The following is a 20,188-nucleotide window of genomic DNA, read 5'->3' as shown; positions in this document are numbered from 1 at the left end:
CTACACTGGCCCAATTTGCGACAGAAATGCGACCGCAAAGTCAGAAATGCGACAGGTTTTGCGGTCGCAGATTTGACATAGGATCGCATTTTTCCAGCCTTTGGTAATTTGATCATAACTTTGTGTAGGAATGTCCAAATGACGAACGGTTTGAAGAATTGGAAACTAGACTCAAAGACCTTTCATCTAATAGGTTATTTATCACATAAAACCTTATACATATTTGGATATGCTCGTTCAAAGTATGGACTAGTGCAAGCTCATTTGGAATTTTAGCCTATTATGAACTTTTTCCAATTTTTCTTAGACTTAGGCATTTCCTTGGACCCCAAATTACTTACCATAAGACTTATACACATATATAACAAATCCAATTGATGTACACCATTTTAATAGCACATAAAAATACTATAATAAACCTACGTGGCACCACGAGATCCTAGGTTACTTAGCGAAATTTTTTCGAGGCCTTACATTATCCCCCCCCCCCCCCCGAGGATCATTCGTCCTTGAATGAGGAGTAGAGTCCAACTTAAACGCTTATAATAAATCTCCTTTCTCACCTACCTCAAGCCCCTAAACTTTTTAACTTAACTTCTAAATTTTTTTACTAGAAATTTACGGCAGAGTCTCCTTTGTAACTAGGCCTATCCACCTGCCAGAGAACCACCAAAATCATCCTAAAACAACATCCACAACTAGACAAAGCACCAAAATAGTATATTTCAATGACAAGAACCTCAGCATTACCAACACTACTTCATCACGATGATACCTGGGCATGGACTGCACATTTTTAAATAATATCACCTAGAAGGTACCTTTCAAATCAAAATCAACTGCTATGCAATCAAGAGAAAATATTTATTTTCACAACACTCTCGGCCTTNTCATTCATAATACCACCGCTTTCTTGGGCGGAGTCCGATCACGACCCGATCGGCTAAGTTGCCTCATTTGAGACATGTACCTCAATCACAATCTCATTCTCAATTTCTGGAATTCAATATCAGCACAATACCACCATGTGTACGGCATGGTGCCCGATCACGACCCGATCGGCTAGGCCGCCTTACCTAGGTGTTGTTCCTTTTTCATTAATAATCTCATTTCAATCTTTATTTCACATATATCAACTCATAGGCACTTGGGGCCTCAATTATCATATCGTACTTGGCACTTGGCCACATTTCATAACCCAATCTCTTCTTTCCCACATTTCATATCATTTTCCACATTTTTCGCATCAATATCAATCTCAACAACAAGCTATCAATTCAAGATGTCAAGTACACATGAGAAATTCAAGTTATAAGCATAGAGAGGAATCCTCATGATTCGGCACATTAATCACAATTTAAACTTGACTTGAAATCTAGGCCATTTAGCATATACTTCACATTCTTCAATCTCAATTTATTGTCTAAGCATTTCAATACATGATTCATATTCCTTGCAGCTTTTCAAGTTATCAAAATAGCACATTGATCACATTGGAGTGCATCTTTCACAAATATAGGGTCACATCACCAATTCAGGTAAAGCATTAATCAAAGCAAGAATCCAAGGTTCAGTCTTACCGCATTTACACAAGCATCGATAGAGCTCAATTTTTAAAAGACGGGGTTTTAGCCATACATACCTCGATATAGCTTTCCTTACTCTTTTCAAATTTCGGAACTCTTAGCACTTCGATCTATTGAGTAAGAATTACAAATTAAATCGAGAATTAGGGATGAGATTGAGATTCTAGCTTGGTTCAAGCATATTATCAAGCACTAAAGGTGCATCATGATCTTAGGTCCCTTTTGGGAGAAATTTTTATCATTTTATACCCCAATTGCTTTCTCTTTAGTTCACTAACTCCCAGTACCCTAAGGTTTGATATGCATGTAAGGAATCCATTCTTATACTCATGAATCACCTCACTAATTACCCCTTATAGCTAAGAATAGAAATAAGAGCTAAGGTGATGGAGTCTTACCTCTTGGTATGAAGATCTAGGGGCCTTCACTTGATTATCTTCAAGGATTTAGCAAGATTTTATGGAGTAATTTGATGGGGAGAACTTTCCTTCTCTAAAACCCCTCTCTCTCACTCTAGAAATGCTCAGGAAAATGCTCAAAATGAGCTATAGCACCGAATATATCGATAGGGGGTCGGGTTTAAAAATTAGAAATTAACCCTCCAATGTCGGGTTTGCTATAGCAAAACGGACCGCAAAACGAGAATGCTGGCCGCATAATGCACCGCAAATCGGCACCCAAAACTGAGCTACACTAGCCCAGTTTGTGACAGAAATGCGACCGCAAAGTCAGAAATGCGACAGGTTTTGCGGTTGCAGATTTGACATAGGATCGCATTTTTCCAGCCTTTTGTAATTTGATCATAACTTTGTGTAGGAAAGTCCAAATGACAAACGGTTTGAAGCGTTGGAAACTAGACTCGAAGACCTTTCACTTGATAGGTTATTCATCACATAAAACCTTATACATATTTAGATATGCTCGTTCAAAGTATGGACTAGTGCAAGCTCATTTCGAATTTTAGCCTATTATGAACTTTCCAATTTTTCTTAGACTTAGGCCTTTCCTTGGGCCCCAAATTACTTACCATAAGACTTATACACATATTTACCAAATCCAATTGATGTACACCATGTTAATAGCACATAAAAATATTATAATAAGCCTACGTGGCACCACGAGATCCTAGGTTACTTAGCGAAATTTCCCGGGGCCTTACAGCCCAATGCCTAATTATAGATTTCCAAGCTTTCTTCCCAAAATCCCAAAAATCGAACCCAGACCCGCTTGGTCAAAATACGAGGTTCGGACCAAAATCAAATCCCCCATTCACCCACGAGCCCGAATATATAATTTGTTTTCAAATTCGGCCCCAAAACGAGGTCTAAATCAAGAGAAAATCAAAAAGCCCTAACCCTACCCATTTCTCTAATTTCTACCCTTGATTACATGTTTTAGGCTTAGGAATTCATTAGATGTTGAAGAAATGGAAGGAAACAAGCAAGGATTACTAACCCAAGAAGTCTTTGGTGAAAGATAGCTTCAATGGACGCCTAAGGACCTTGGAGAAGAAGGAGTTCGTGAAAACTAAATGAAATCCTGTAGCTACTGTTTCTGAAAATTAAAAATATAACTGGGCGAAAAGCCCTTCGCGTTCGCGAAGGGTAGGACTTAACAGACCATCGCATTCGCGAGCCGAGGATTGCGAACGCGTAGAGTAAAAGTCCGGGGTCCAGAAATTTGTTCTATGCGAACGCGTGGGCTGCCACGCGAACGCGATGAGGAAACAATGCAAAGCTACGCGAACGCGGTCACATGAATGCGAACGCCAAGAGGAAAAGAAGACTGAGCCCTCAGGGTCAAATAACCCTACGCGAACGCGTGGGCTGGGACGCGAACGCGAAGAAGGGGAAAACTAAAGCATCGTGAACGCGGGAGGAACAACGCGAACACGAAGAAGAAATTGGGCCTGCAACAGCTGAAGCAAAATCTGCAATTTTCTAAGTTTGAAAACATTCCGAAACACCTCCGGAACACCCCCGAGCCCTCGGGGCTCCTAACCAAACACATGCACTAACTCAACAACATCCCACGAACTTAACCGTGCCATCAAATCGCCAAATAACATCAAAAACAACGAATCAAACCTCAAAATCACTAGTTTTCCTCAAACTTCATTAACTTTCAACTTTTGAAATTTAAGTCTGAAACACGTCAAACGACGTCCGATTTCAACCAAACTTTACAGAAACATCTTAAATCACATATAAGACTTGTACCGGGCGCCGGAACCAAAATACGGGCCCGATACCAACACGTTCTAATCAATTTTCATTTAAATTTTTCTTAATAATTTCAGAAAAACAATTTTACTCGAAAATACATTTCTCGAGCTTGGGACCTCGAAATTCGATTCCGGGCATACACCCAGGTCCCAATTTTCCTACGGATCCTCCGGGACCATCAAATCACTGGTCCGGGTCCGTTTACCCAAAATGTTGACCGAAGTCAAATTCATTCATTTTAATACCAAAATTTAGCATTTTTCACACAATTTTACATTTAAGCTTTCCGGCTATGCGCCCGGACTGCGCATGCAAATCGAGGCGACTTTAAATGAGGTTTTCAAGGCCTCGAAAGCACAGAATGGATAAGAAAATAGGTGATGACCCTTTGGGTCGTCACATTCTCCACCTCTAAAACAACCGTTCGTCCTAGAACGGACAGAAGAAAGAAGTACCTGAGTCGGGAAAAAGATGAGGATAACGGCTCCGCATATGGGACTCGGACTCCCAGGTCGATGCCTCAGGAGGCTGACCTCTCCACTGAACACGAACAGAAGGAAAACTCTTCGACCTCAACTGACGAACCTGCCGGTCTAGAATAGCCACCGGCTCCTCCTCCTAAGACAAGTCCTTGTCTAACTGGACAGTGCTGAAATCTAACACGTGGGCTGGATCGCCGTGATACCTCCGAAGCATGGACACATGAAACACTGGATGCGCGACTGATAAGCTTGGCGGCAAAGCAAGCGGCAAAGCAAGTCTATAAGCCACCTCTCCCACTCGGTCAAGAATCTCAAACTGACCAATGAACCTAGAGCTAAGCTTGCCCTTCTTCCCAAATCTCATCACGCCTTTCATAGGAGACACTCGGAGCAATACCCGCTCACCAACCATAAAAGCCACATCTCGAACCTTGCGGTCTGCATAGCTCTTTTGCCTGGACTGCGCTGAACAAAGCCTATCCTGAATAATCCTGACCTTGTCCAAGGCCTCCTGAACCAGATCTGTACCCAACAACCGAGCCTCTCCTGGCTCGAACCATCCGACCGGAGACCGACACCGCCTACCATATAAAGCCTCATAAGGAGCCATCTGGATGCTCGACTGGTAACTGTTGTTGTAGGCAAACTCCGCTAAGGGCAAGAACTGATCCCACGAACCTCCAGAGTCAATAACACAAGCTCGGAGCATATCCTCTAAGATCTGAATAGTCCGCTAGGACTGACCGTCCGTCTGGGGATGAAATGCTGTGCTCAACTCAACCCGTGTGCCCAACTCTCGCTGAACTGCTCTCCGGAAGCGCGAGGTAAATTGCGTACTCCGATCGAAAATGATAGATACGGGTACACCATGAAGGCGAACAATCTCCCGAATGTAGATCTCGGCCAACCTCTCAGAAGAATAGGAGACTGCCACAGGAATGAAGTGTCCTGACTTGGTCAGCCTATCAACAATAACCCATACTGCGTCGAACTTCTTCCGAGTCAGCGGAAGTCCAGTAACAAAGTCCATAGTAATCTGCTCCCACTTCCACTCGGGAAGCTCAATCCTCTGGAATAAACCACCAGGCCTCTGATGCTCGTACTTAACCTGCTGACAATTCAAACAACGAGCCACATATGCTATGATATCCTTCTTCGTTCTACGCCACCAATAATGCTGCCGCAAATCCTGATACATCTTCGCGACGCCTGGATGAATAGAGTACCGGGAGCTATGGGCCTCCTCCAAAATCAACTCTCGTAGTCCATCCACATTAGGCACACATACTCGACCCTGCAATCTCAAAACTGCATCATCATCTAAGGTAACCTGCCTGGCACCTCCGCGCTGCACCGTGTCTCTAAGGACACACAAATGGGGATCATCAAACTGCCGATCACGGATACGCTCCAATAATGAAGAACGAGCGACCGTGCAAGCTAACACACGACTAGGCTCCGAAACATCCAACCTCACGAACTGATTGGCTAAGGCCTGAATATCCAAAGCAAGCGGCCTCTCACCGACCGGAATGTAAGCAAGACTGCCCATACTGGCTGACTTCCTACTCAATGCATCGGCCACCACATTGGCCTTCCCCGGATGATATAGAATAGTGATATCATAATCCTTCAACAACTCCAACCACCTCCTCTGCCTCAAATTCAATTCCTTTTGCTTGAACAAGTACTGAAGACTCTTGTGATCCGTGAACACCTCACATGCCACGCCATATAGATAATACATCCAAATCTTCAATGCGTGAACTATGGCTGCCAACTCCAAATCATGAACCAGATAGTTCTTCTCATAAATCTTCAACTGCCTCGAAGCATAAGCAATGACCTTGCCATCCTGTATCAATACTATTCCAAGCCCAACACGGGAAGCATCACAGTAGACTGTATAAGGCCCAGAACCTGTGGGCAAAACCAACACTGGTGCCGTAGTTAGAGCTGTCTTGAGCTTCTGAAAGCTCGCCTCACACTCATCCGACCATCTGAACTGGGCACCCTTCTGGGTCAATCTGGTCATCGGGGCTGCAATAGAGGAAAATCCCTCCACGAACCGTCAATACTAGCATGCCAATCCCAAGAAACTCCGGATCTCTGTAATTGATGATGGTCTAGGCCAGTTCTTGACTGCCTCTATCTTCTTTGGGTCCACCTGAATACCCTCTGCTGATACAACATGACCCAGAAATGCAAATGAACTCAGCCAGAACTCACACTTGGAGAACTTGGCATATAACTAGTATCCCTCAGAGTCTAAAGAACCACTCTAAGGTGCTGCTCGTACTCCTCCTGGCTGCGGGAATATATCAATATATCATCAATGAAAACTATCACGAATGAGTCCAAATAAGGCCTGAACACTCGGTTCATTAAGCCCATGAAAGCTGCTGGGGCATTTGTCAACCCGAATGACATAACCAAGAACTCATAATGCCTATACCGAGTGCGGAAAACTGTCTTAGGGACATTGGATGCCCTAATCCTCAACTGATGGTAGCCAGATCGCAAGTCAATCTTGGAAAATACCCTGGCACCCTGAAGCTGGTCGAACAAATCATCAATCCTCGGCAGTGGATACTTATTCTTGATCGTTACCTTGTTCAATTGCCGGTAATCAATAAACATTCTCATTGACCCATCCTTCTTCTTGACAAATAACACCGGCGCACCCCAAGGTAAGACATTAGGTCTAATGAAACCCTTCTCAAGCAAATCCTACAACTGTTCCTTTAACTCTTTCAACTCCGGCGGGGCCATACGATATGGGGGGATAGAAATGGGCTGAGTGCCCGGTACCAGATCAATGCAGAAATCAATATCCCTGTCGGGTGGCATACCCGGCAGGTCTGAAGGAAAAACATCAAGGAACTCACAAACAACAGGCACAGAATCAATAGAAGGAACCTCAGCACTGGAATCCTGAACATAGGCTAAATAGGGCAAACACCCCTTCTCGACCATACGCCGAGCCTTCACATACGATATAACACTGCGGGTAGAATGACCAGGAGACCCTCTCCACTCTAAACGAGGCATACCCGATAAAGCTAAAGTCACAGTCTTGGCATGACAGTCCAAGATAGCGTGATAGGGTGATAAGCAGTCCATCCCCAATATAATATCAAAGTCGACCATATCTAAAAGCAACAAATCTACACGAGTCTCCACACCCCCAATCACCACAACACAAGAACGATGGACTCGATCGACTACGATAGAATCACCCACCGGCATAGACACATAAACAGGAATACCCAATGCATCGCTAGGCATGATCAAATACGGGGCAAAATAGGATGACACATACGAATACGTAGACCCCAGATCAAACAACACTGAAGCATCTCTATCACAAACTAGAACCGTACCTGTAATAACCGCATCTGAAGCCTCTGCCTCGGACCTGGCCTAAAGAGCATAACATCGGGGTTGGGCCACACCACTCTGATCTACCTCTCTGGGTCGGCCTGCTGCTGGCTGGCCTCTACCTCTGGCGGTCTGAGCTCCACCTCTATGACCTCTACCTCCACCTCTAGTACCTCTACCCCCACCTCTAGGTGGCCGGGCGGGCTGTGGAACACCTGGTGCCTGAACCATGGCACGAGAACCCTGGTGCTGAGAACTGCTCGGTGCTCGAGGGCAAAATCTAGCAATATGACCCGTGTCACCACAAGTGTAACAAGTCCTCGGCTGCTGAGTCTACTGGCCCTGTCGACCTGAATGACCACCACGGAAACTCTAAAGTGGCGGTGCACTGATAGGAGCTGGCGGTGCACTGAATGGCTGGTGATCAGAATAGTGCGCGTGAGAACCTTGGCCACCTGAGACCGTGAGAAACCTGGAGGGATGACTGGAAAGGCCTAGATTGCTGACCCCTATCATACGATCTCTGCCTCCAGACGAGGCACCACTGAATCGGCCTGACTGACGGGCCCTCTTGTCTGCCCTATGACCACCCCCCTGTGACAATACCATCTCAATCCTCCGGGCCACATTGGTCGCCTCCTGAAAGGATATCTCGCTCCCAGCCTTTCTAGCCATCTGGAGACGAATAGGCTGAATGAGTCCATCAATAAACCGTCTCACTCTCTCCCTCTCAGTGGGAAGTATAACGCTAGCATGGCGGGCCAACTCAATAAACCTGGTCTCGTACTGGGTGACTGTCATGGATCCCTGATGGAGACGCTCAAAATGCCTCCGATAGGCCTCTCGCTGTGTAATAGGGAGAAACTTCTCCAGGAATATATGCGTGAACTGCTCCCAGGTCAAGGCTGGAGATCCTGCTGGTCTAGCTAAACAATAATCCCTCCACCAAGTCTTGGCGGATCCAGACAACCGGAATGTAGCGAAATCAACCCCATTGGTCTCAACAATACCCACGTTCCGAAGAACCTCGTGGCAGCTGTCCAAATAGTCCCGAGGATCCTCGGTAGATGCACCGCTGAAGGTAGTAGTGAAGAGCTTGGTGAACCTATCCAACCTCCATAAAGCATCGGCAGACATAGCTGCTCCATCACCGGCCTGGGCTACCACACCCGGCTGAGCTGCTCCAACTGGCTAAACTGCTGGAGTCTGAATCGGGGGAGCTACCTACTCCGGAGTACGAGTAGCAGGAGTCTGAACCCCTCCTCCAGCCTGAGAGACGGCTGGTGCTATAGGAAGCAAACCTGCTCGGCTAACACTCTCCATGAGACCCACCAATTGGACCAGAGCGTCCTGAAGAACTGGGGTAGCAATAAGCCCCTCTGGGACCTGAGCTGGGGCCACCGGAACTGCTGGGGCTTGGGCCAGAACCTCCTCGTCGAAGTCAACCTGAGGCTCCGCTACCGGTGCTGCTGCTCGGGGCTGAGCTCTGCCCCTACCTCGGCCTCTAGCACAGCCTCGGCCTCGCCCTCTACCCCTAGTGGGAGTTGCCTGGGGCTCGGACTGCTGGACAGAAGATGAGGAAGCGCGTGTTCTCGCCATTTGCGAAAGAACAGAGTAGAAATTCAATTAGCATTTGAGGAACAAATTCGCACGACAAAAAAGAACAAATGTGAGATTTTTCCTAACTCTGTAGCCTCTGGGGGATAAATAAAGACGTCTCTATACCGATCCCTCACTCTACTAAGTTTGTCCGTGAGTTGTGAGACCTATGTAACCTAGAGCTCTGATACCAACTTGTCACGACCCGGATTTCCCATCCTCGGGAGTCGTGATGGCGCCTACTAATGAGATCTAGGCAAGCCAACCCTTAATTACCTTTGTGATTAACCAATTTGCCTCTTTTAACAATTATCAGTAATATCATGAACACGACAGAATAAAATAAATAAGCGTAAGTCTTAAATTAAAGAATCTGAACAACAATGCAGAAAATCAACGTAAACCTCTACCCAAGAGCTGGTGTCACATACTCACGAACTACTAAGAGTGCAAAATACAACCGTTTGAAAGAAAATATAACTGTTTGTCTCGAAATACATGAGATAACAGACTGAAATAAAAGATAGAACAGACGTCGAGCCTGTGAACGCCTGCAAGGCTACCTCGGTGTCTCGCTGGACTGAAGGCTAACTCCCGCGCTACTGCAGCTGCTGTCCAACACCTGGATCTGTGCAAAAGAGCACAGAGTGTAGTATCAGCACAACCGACCCCATGTGCTGGTAAGTGCTTAGCCTAACCCCGGCGAAGCAGTGACGAGGCTAGACCGGACTACCACATAAACCTGTGCAGTTATATATACATATACAGCGGAATCGAAATACAGAGACAAGTAATCAATATGGGAAGTGGGGAAGCATGCTAGGGGAACTAACAATTTCAAGTAAAAGTCGTCCAGCAACGAAGGAATTAACACAACTCAGACATTAATAAAGAGACAGAAAGCAACAAGTGCACGGCATCACCCTTCGTACTTTTACTTTCATCCTCACCAAGCAATGCTATAATAAAATGTGCACGGCATCACCCTTTGTGCTTTTACTCTCTTTCCTCACATATAATCAATAGAATCGGCACGGAATGGTACATCGTGCGGCACGGCATCACCCTTTGTGCTTTACTCTCTTTCCTCACCATAGGCAAACAATGCACGGCATCACCCTTCGTGCTTTACACTCTTTCCTCACAATAAACAAACAATGCACGGCATCACCCTTCATGCTTTAACACTCTTCCTCACCCAAACAACAATCACAAACATGGGGCAAGGGAATATACAGAATAATAAAAAAAATCCCGGCAAGGGAACACAATTGAACAATTAAATCCCGGCAAGGGTACAATATCAATAATCTCAACATCCTGGCAAGGGAAAATAATCAATAAACAACCATATCCCGGCAAGGGAACAATTTAAATACTCTTTCTCTTCCTTTCACTTTTATTTCATATCTCACTTTACCACTTGAGCCAATGCTCCAAAGGGTTCAATCATTTTATAGATGTTCACAATTTAAATATAACTTGAGCCAATGCTCCTCGTTGTTCATAGGTCACAATTTCCTTTCACAAGCTTTTCACAACAAATAGGAATCATCACCAAGGCAAGAGAAATACAACGAAATCAAGATATCCACAATTTAAAGACTCACGGTCATGCTAGACACCAACGTATAGATATTCGTCACCATGCCTATACGTCGTACTCAACAAGAAGCAATTAGCAAATAAGACTCGACTCCTAGTCCCTCAAGCTAGGGTTAAACCAAACACTTACCTCAAACTTCCACGGCCAAATCAATCCTCAACAACCGCTTTCCCTCTCGAATTCGGCTCCAAATCAATCAAATCTATACAATAATGGCATCATAACATCAATACATGCTAAACAAATCAAGCCCAATGCCTAATTATAGATTTCCAAGCTTTCTTCCCAAAATCCCAAAAATCGACCCCGGGCCCGCTTGGTCAAAACACGAGGTTCGAACCAAAATCAAACCCCCTATTCACCCACGAGCCTGAATATATAATTTATTTTCAAATTCAACCCCAAAACGAGGTCTAAATCAAGAGAAAATCAAAAAGCCCTAACCCTACCCATTTCTCTAATTTCTACCCTTGATTACATGTTTTAGGCTTAGGAATTCATTAGATGTTGAAGAAAATGGAAGGAAACAAGCAAGGATTACTAACCCAAGAAGTCTTTGGTGAAAGATAGCTTCAATGGACGCCTAAGGACCTTGGAGAAGAAGGAGTTCGTGAAAACTAAATGAAATCTCGTAGCTACTGTTTCTGAAAATTAAAAATATAACTGGGTGAAATTGCCCTTCGCGTTCGCGATAGGCTGGTCGCGTTCGCGAAGGGTAGGACTTAACAGACCATCGCGTTTGCGAGCCAGGGAATGCGAACGTGTAGAGTAAAAGGCTGGGGTCCAGAAATTTGTTCTATGCGAACGTGTGGGCTGCCACGCGAACGCGATGAGGAAACAATGCAAAGCTACGCGAACGTGGTCACATGAATGCGAACGCGAAGAGGAAAAGAAGACTGATCCCTCAGGGTCAAATAACCCTACGCGAACACGTGGGCTGGGACGCGAACGCGAAGAAAGGGAAAACTAAAGCATCGCGAACGCGAGAGGAATAACGCGAACGCGAAGAAGAAATGGGGCCTGCAACAGCTAAAGCAAAATCTGCAATTTTCTAAGTTTGAAACCACTCCGAAACACCTCCGAAACACTCCCGAGCCCTCGGGGCTCCTAACCAAACACATGCACTAACTCAACAACATCATACGAACTTAACTGTGCGATCAAATCGCCAAATAACATCAAAAACAATGAATCAAACCTCAAAATCACTAGTTTTCCTCAAACTTCATTAACTTTCAACTTTTGAAATTTAAGTCCGAAACACGTCAAATGACGTCCGATTTCAACCAAACTTTACAGAAACATCTTAAATCACATATAAGACCTGTAGCGGGCACCGGAACCAAAATACGGGCCCGATACCAACACGTTCTAATCAATTTTCATTTTAATTTTCCTTAATAATTTCAGTAAAATAATTTTACTCAAAAATTCATTTCTCGGGCTTGGGACCTCGGAATTCGATTCCGGGCATACACCCAGGTCCCATATTTTCCTACCGACCCTCCGGGACAGTCAAATCACGGGTCCGGGTCCGTTTACCCAAAATGTTGACCGCAGTCAAATTCATTCATTTTAATACCAAAATTTAGCATTTTTCACACAATTTCACATTTAAGCTTTCAGGCTACGGGCCTGGACTGCGCACGCAAATCGAGGCGACTCTAAATAAGGTTTGCAAGGCCTCGAAAGTATAGAATGGATAAGAAAATAGGTGATGACCCTTTGGGTCGTCACAAACGGCCCGTATTGTTTCTTGCCTTTTTTAATTCTAAACCACCCCCAACCCTAATCATTTTCCCACATCCGCCGCCCTAAGATCCTCTCCTCTCTCAGTACATTCTCAACCTAACCCTAGCCCTTCAACTGCCGACATCTCCTCTCCGGTCATCTCTAGTGACCTCTCATTGTCTCCTGAGCCTCCAATGGCTTCTCTCGTGCCATGCCTGCCTTCTCTAAGGTCTTCAAGGGCCCAGGGCCATGACGACTTGCATCTAGGGTTCGTCACTTTGTCTGATCTTGGCTACCTCCAGTATGATTTCGAGCAAAATAATGCTGTATCTGTTACGATCCTTGGGATTCTAGACAGGTTCTTTCATCTCTATATGGGTTTCTTCTGAAACCCTAATTTCTTCCTATATCTTTTAGATCTTTACAGATCTAGGATGATTTGAGTGTGTTTCTTTAATGTTTTACACCGTCCTTGGAACTCTTTACAAGGATCGTTGATTTCAAGGGTTTTTCACCTTCTTCTAAAAATTAGGGTTTCGGAACTTCTTTTAAAACTTTGTTTAACTGATTCTTTGTGTTTAAACTTCCATGTATTGTATTATTTTACTGATTCTATGAGTTCATCACATCTTTAACTCGTCTATGTTGAAAGCCCAAATTTTCTAGGTTTCTTCGTTTGATTTCTATGACTGGCATGTTCTCGTTTGAGTCTCTGTGACTATCTCGCCTCGAATATGTTTCTACTGAGTTTCTTATGCCCAACTTATATCAGCTCTATGTGCTTGTGTTCATCTTGACTGTTCAAGACTTGCCTCTTTGTTTGCTATGCCTGGTTATTCTTATCTTACTCTATTTATATGCTGAACACTAAATCATGACTTTCTCTTTGATTGATTCTGGATTCCCTATTTCATGGTTTGATTGGAAGACCTTCCTTTAAACCTTCGATTCCTACCCTTTCTATTTCAAAATTAATTGATTCGCCTACCTTGTCTGCATTAGGTACTTTATTCTTACTGGCTATCTCCTTAATTAGAGTTTTCTGAACTTAGCCCTAATTGTTTACCCTATACTTACTGAATTTGAAATCTTTCCTCATGGGTCGTACATTGATTTCTTTCCTTATTTGTTACTTGTTCTTACCGTTTGAATTGATTCCCTTAAGTTAAGGAAGTACTTGTACTGATTTTGCTCTAATTGGTTCTGAGTTCCATAATTACTATACTATTGTGATTCTTGCCTTATTTTACCTAGTTTTGAACTACTATGTATACATACTCTCTCATTAACACAAACACACGAACACATTGGTTCAAAAACTCTCTCTTTCACACTAAAAGCTTTCTGCTCTCTTTTGTGTTACTTACTACTGTCTAAAGTCAGCCGGCTGCAAGCCAAGGCTAACTACTGAGTTCTCTTTCACTTTGTGTTTACTATCCCCTTACTGGTATGTTCTGATTTTAATTCAAGTCCCAAAACAATATGCTTCTCCTATTACTTCAATTTGTCATGTTTCTAATATGCTTCTATCTATGGTTTTGTTGTTCAACCTGCAATTAACATGTCTACTCCACTGTCTTCTTTGTTGCATGCTATGGACCCCCTTAGGATCCCCTTCTAGTATGCCCCAGTGTGACTATGTTTCTCTGATCCCTAGCATGCACCTTCCTATGTGAAGTAATTGGCTATCCTAAGCCTATTGATTCTGCATTAACTCTAAAGTTCATGCTATATTTTAAAAGCCTTGACCCCTTTCAAGGCTCCTCTGATTCTGTACCTATGTGCATATGTGCTTACTATGTGCCCTATGCTTACCCCAAATCCCCATTACCCCTAAGTGGATGTGTGCACCTATTTGACCCCATGTATTGAGGTGCTGATGAACTTCTTCTGGTTCTGTATTTGGTTTGATTGATTGTTAGTCACCTTACCTTTTTTTAAATTGTCTTATTTAATAACTCCCTATGTGTTTTCTTACAAAACTATTTCAAGCAAATCTCTTTTAAACACTGTTTTCCTACTGAAACCTTTCAAACTGTGTCAAGCACTCTCACTCTACTCCTAAGTCACTAGGTTCTGCCCCCTCCAGTGTGCGTACTGCTTTGGGATCCTCTTGAGAACCCTCTGAACTCTGGCACACTGAGGCTAGCCCTTCCACACTGCACTTGCTCAATTTGGTTATAAATTCTAGGTGTGAGCACTGCCCGGGATCCTTGAGATCCTTAGGGAACTCTGACGCACCTAGACAATGATATTGTCTATGAAATTGGCATTTGAGGCTATTGGAGGTCTTGGAAAATCACTTGGGCCTGCTTCAGGCTCCCTATAGTGTAACTTCTTCTTTTCTTTTTTTATCTATTTATGTAATTCATTCATATGGTTTGTAATAATTTGTAAACGAATATTGGGGTGACTAGTGAAAAAAGCGTGGGTAGTTACATATTTGTGGGGTAAATGGGTAGAAACCATGCCTATAGGATTTTATATTTTTTATGTTTGCCTTACCATGTTAGAAATCATGCCTATAGGTCTCAAGTGATTTCCAATAATAGAAATCATGTTTATAGGTCTTAAAATCAACTTCACAAATAGATACCATGCCTATAGGATATGATCCAGTTCAACTTCTGTTATAACGAGTATTTACATGTGTTTTCATTTGTTATCATGCCTACAAGTTTCTAACATTAGCTCTTAACAATTAGATACCATGCCTACTGGGAACAACGTCAGAATTCTGCCGATAGATCTAAAATCGGTTTAGTTTAAATAAGTTAATCCAGTTCATGATTAGTTTACTTCGAAACTGGTCTAATTAGTGGTTTGTTTTCCCTAAAATGAATTCTTTCGAGTATTTCCCTAATTCACTATTAGAAAGCATGCCTATAGGAACTCAAGAGTCTGTTTTAAAATCTGTCCACTGTTTTACTATGTCAAACGTAGTTATCACGCTCTTAGGACACCACTATTCAACGTGTAGGCAAGCCTATAGGGCGTTTTCAAATCCTGCACTCCTGAAGCTGTTTCTGCTACTTAATGTCGTTCTGATTTTAACAAGCTTAAAAATCAGTAGGCAAACTGACAGGGCCATTATTTCTGAGTTTATAAACTGCACATCTCATGTGTTCTGATATTCGTCTAGACATCACATCTTAGGATATTGATTAACAATATTGCCCTTATTTGTGTTTGAGTCGTGTTGTTAACATGCATTATCCGTGGAGGTGAACATGAGCCTCTTATCTGCTATTTCATGCTTTCTATTTGCTAATGTCCTATTTGTTCTTGCCTGTCGCATTAGTATTTTCTCAGTTAAGACCTTAGGGGTCTGTCTAGAACTAACTATAGGTAGACGTCCTAAAATTCCTCCAGAACCATTAAGAAGGGACGGGTAACAGCATGCAATAGAGATCGCTAACCAACACTCGCATTAATAACCACTAAGGGGGTGGGAAGGGTAGATATGGGATATGATGACTAAGCGCTAATGTCACGTGTAGCCCATCATTGAGGAGTTTTGTCCGGACATTGTGTGGGGTGATCCTATAGGCTAACCAACCTAGGACCCCTCCTTTCCCAAAATTCTTTTTGTTTAAAACTTTGTTTTATACAACTTGTTCAAAATCTTGTCTTATTATTTGAGTTATACAATGTCCAACGTGCTTTACTTGCAAACTATTTGATTCAACTATTTATTTGTTAACGGACTAATTCGTAAGTATAAGTTCGGTCGAGACCCACAGTTGTAGACCGAGAGGGGTGCCTAACACCTTCCCCTCAAGGTTATTTCGAGCCCTTACCCTAATCTCTGGTAATGCAAACTAGTCCATGAGTTAATTACTTTGGGTGCCTTAACGCACCACAATCCGTTAGGTGGCAACTCTTTAAATACCCAATTCCCAAAAGGAAATGAGTTATTACCCCTATGAATGTCGAAACCCGAACCTTCTCCGCGGAGGAAAAAGGGGGCGCGACATTGATCATTTCAGCAACATCGCTTCCTCCTTCGAGTGCGTTTGTGGAAGATCTTGCTCCTTTTGAGGATGAAGATTCGAAAATAGGGGTTGATACGGACGACACTTGGGGTGCTTGTTGTCCTAAAGAGCTTGCTTTGCTCCTCGTAACTGGTCCGAAGCTTCCAAAGGTAACATCGAGGATGCTTTCCACATCAGCATAGAACCTGGAGTTAGCAGCCTTGGTGGATGTTGATCTGGAGTTGATTTTCTTAGAAGCCATTTCAATGTTCTTGAACGTTGGTGATTGAAAAGTTGAGATGAGAGGTAGAGATTGTCCCACTAGGCGTTCCAGAATTTGTGGACAATAAATTTTCATCGAGTAAATGAAATCAAGACCGAAAAATATTGCAACGATCATAGTATTTTATTTCAAAAATTTGAGTGTTACAATCTCTACGAATCCTCTGATTCTTCTTTTCAATAGTAAATAAATTCAAGGGCCTTTGAGCTTGATCTTGAATCTATATTTGTTTCCACGAACGATGATCTTGTTCTTGAGCTTGAGCTTGATTGCTTGAACTTGACCTTGATTTGTTCTTCGTTCTTGAGATTGAACTTGATTTGTTCTTCGTTCTTGAACTTGAATTTGATTTCTTAAACTTGAACTTGATTGCTTGAAGCTTGAAACTTGTAGAGAAATTTGCGGCGTTTGATCAACGAGCTCTCTCTTGCTTCTTCTTATAACTTCTGGTGTCTTTTCTGAGTTATGAAGACCCCTATTTATAGTTGTGGGGGGAAGAGCCATGATAAGAACAAACTCTTTCCAACCAATCATATTGAAGTGTGACATGGCCGCATTTGATAGGCCAGAACATGTCACTTGCACACATGGCACGATTTCATTGGCCTTTTAGTGTGACTTTGGCATGCCTTGTCATTTTGACACGTGGCACAATCCTATTGGCTCTTCCGTTTGACGTGGCGCGCCACATCATTTGACACGTGGCACCAAACTAGGCCTCTAAGAAGATGACATCTTGGGCTTAATGAAGTGGCCTCATCACTTTAGACCAATTAAATGGGCTAGCCTAATGGATTAAGACTTATTTATTTAATCCATATATATTGGACTTATATAATTAATTTGTAAAAATTGCACGGGGCGCCCTATTTGGTCGCCCCCATTTAACCTATACCCATTTTTCTAAAAAGTTTTAACTTGTACCCACTTTTTAAACAACTTCAGCCCCCTTTCTCCTCCTCCTTCTCCTCCTCAAAGTTTTTATCTTTTCTTTTTCCAGAAGTAAGGTTCATCTCTATCTGCTTCTTCTTATTTCTCCGGTGAATCCTATAAATTTTCAATCATTTTTTCCTTTTCGCCGACACCCTCAGCTGTAAAGGTTCTATCTTGGTTTTGCAACTTGAATCTGATGCACAATTTTGATGTGAAAATGGGACAAGAGAAATTAATTATTAATTTTATATTGTTGTTTGGTGAATAGGGTCTGGCGGAAATTGGAGATTTCAGTTGTCGATTGGATTGGTAACGTGTTGATGTTTCTTGGTTCTTGTTAATGTTGCTTTAAGTTACTTCGTGTGGGTACAACATGCCCCGTAGAGCTCTAGAGCTAAAGTTCGACAGTTACAAAACAAAAACTTCAGCTCTAGAGCTAAAGTTCGACAGTTACAAAATAAAAACTTCAGCTACTATGCTAAAGTTCAGCAATTAAAAACAAAAACTTCAGCAACTATGCTAAAGTTCAGCAATTACAAACAAAAACTTCAGCACACTTCGTTCAGCACACTTGCTACTTCAGTCCCATCTACTAGAATGCCGAAGTTTTGCGTGATTGCCTTTGTTAATTCAGCCCCGTATGCTGAAGTTACGCGAAAAAGTGGGTACGCTTGCATTTTTTTTGCAAAGCGGGCACAAGTTAAAACGTGACCCAAAAAGCGGGTATAGATGCAAATGCCCCAATTAATTCAATTATATTGGCCCATATATTTATTTCGACCAATATATCTTGAATTTAAAATATAGTCCAAATTATTTTATAAATTTAATTTAAGTAAAATTTATATGCCTACGATGCTTATCACATCTCCCAACTTATGGCGTTTCATCATATAAATACTTTCGGGTTGACCAATTTTTTCTACTACTTCAACCCTAGTATTATTTTTGTAAACGCCAATATATCCTTTTCAGAATAAAATCCCTCTTCAATCAATTAATGTAGTTATTTTTTATGTAAAGATAGTGTTAAATTTATAACTTTTGTAAATATATTAATTGCTTGTTATCAGGATCATCACTTCAAACCAAATAATCAGTTTCAGCACTTGATATTTACCAATTAATTTTAATTAGATAAGCTAGACAATGGTTTAGTTAATCTCAATATTAAAAATAAAAAATAAAAAAATCAAAATGGAAAACTGGAGATTTTTGTGGACAAGATCATCAAAACTTCATGTATTCTTCTAGTGATAATTTAATTTAGTAGACTAATAGTGGAAATTTGGTCCCCGAATGTTGAGTGTCTACAATCCGTGGAGGGAAGTTTATAAACGAAAAGAAAAAGAAACACTATGTACATCTGGGCAAATGGTGGAATTTTATTGCTTCACAAACCAGAAATTAATACCTGGTAATACAATTCAAAGAGTTAACAATTACTAGTACACTTACTTTGAATTGGAATTATTTGAGCACTGTACAAAAAGGGAACTCTGAATATTGCTTAGTTTGGTGGAGCTTCAAGACGAATATAGTCATACATAATCCCCCGGAAAGGACTTTGGTTGCTTGGTTGACCTAAGTAAATAGTGTTATCTCCCTGCACTAGCAGATTTCCCTGTATGTCTATATTGTACAACCAATATAGCCCATGAATTCCATGCCTGGCAATTGAGTTATCTCTTCCAATCAATCCCGTCAAAAATAGAGGCCGGTTTGTGTTTGGATCATTCACTCGAATCTGCAAGTACAAGAAGATAGAAAGTATTAGGTAATTGACACAATTTCATCAATACAAAAGTTAGTTATTTGCCAAATAAGAGCTATGTTAACATCAATAAGGATCAGTGTACCTGCACTTCAGCTAAAGTTGCAGATGCAATTGCAATGCGCAATTTATAAGTTCCTCCTTGATTGACCGAATCAAGTTTAAATCTGATTTGCCACGTGGTTCCTTGATATGTGCCGTCCTCTTTTCTCCTACAAAGAAAGAGCCAGATCAGTTGGTGGTTACTAAAAAAGAGAAGATTATTTGGAGCTGTACTTGGCTAGAATTGATGCGTAAAAAATTTTCTGCTTGTTTCTGCTTTGTGGCTGTAGGGATGAGAAAAAGGAGAGTGTTGGAGGACATAGGTAGTTGGCACTTACTGATCCCAATTTACATGACACTCTTTGGACACATGGTAACGTATTTGGTAGTGAATACTAAAACATGCAGATAAATGTTGGTGAAAATATGGAATTTAACATAGTATTCCAGCTTTCAAACACATCAGAGCTTAATTCTGCTTCATGACTGTTGGAATGAGAAAAGGGGCGGGGGGGGGGGTGGGGGGGGAGGGGGTATGGGGAGTTGTAGAGCAGTTCTTCCTCTTTCACGAG

General features: G+C 42.3%; 1 pseudogene; it reads right to left on the bottom strand.

Annotated features, from left to right (window-relative positions):
• Positions 1–19,183: 19,183 nt before the first annotated feature.
• Positions 19,184–20,188, bottom strand: part of LOC109219250 — a 4,789-nt pseudogene continuing 3,784 nt past the window's right edge.

This window comes from Nicotiana attenuata, unplaced genomic scaffold (genome assembly GCF_001879085.1).
Source record: "Nicotiana attenuata strain UT unplaced genomic scaffold, NIATTr2, whole genome shotgun sequence".
Taxonomy (NCBI): Eukaryota; Viridiplantae; Streptophyta; class Magnoliopsida; order Solanales; family Solanaceae; genus Nicotiana; species Nicotiana attenuata.
This window is presented reverse-complemented; position numbering and strand designations above follow the sequence as displayed.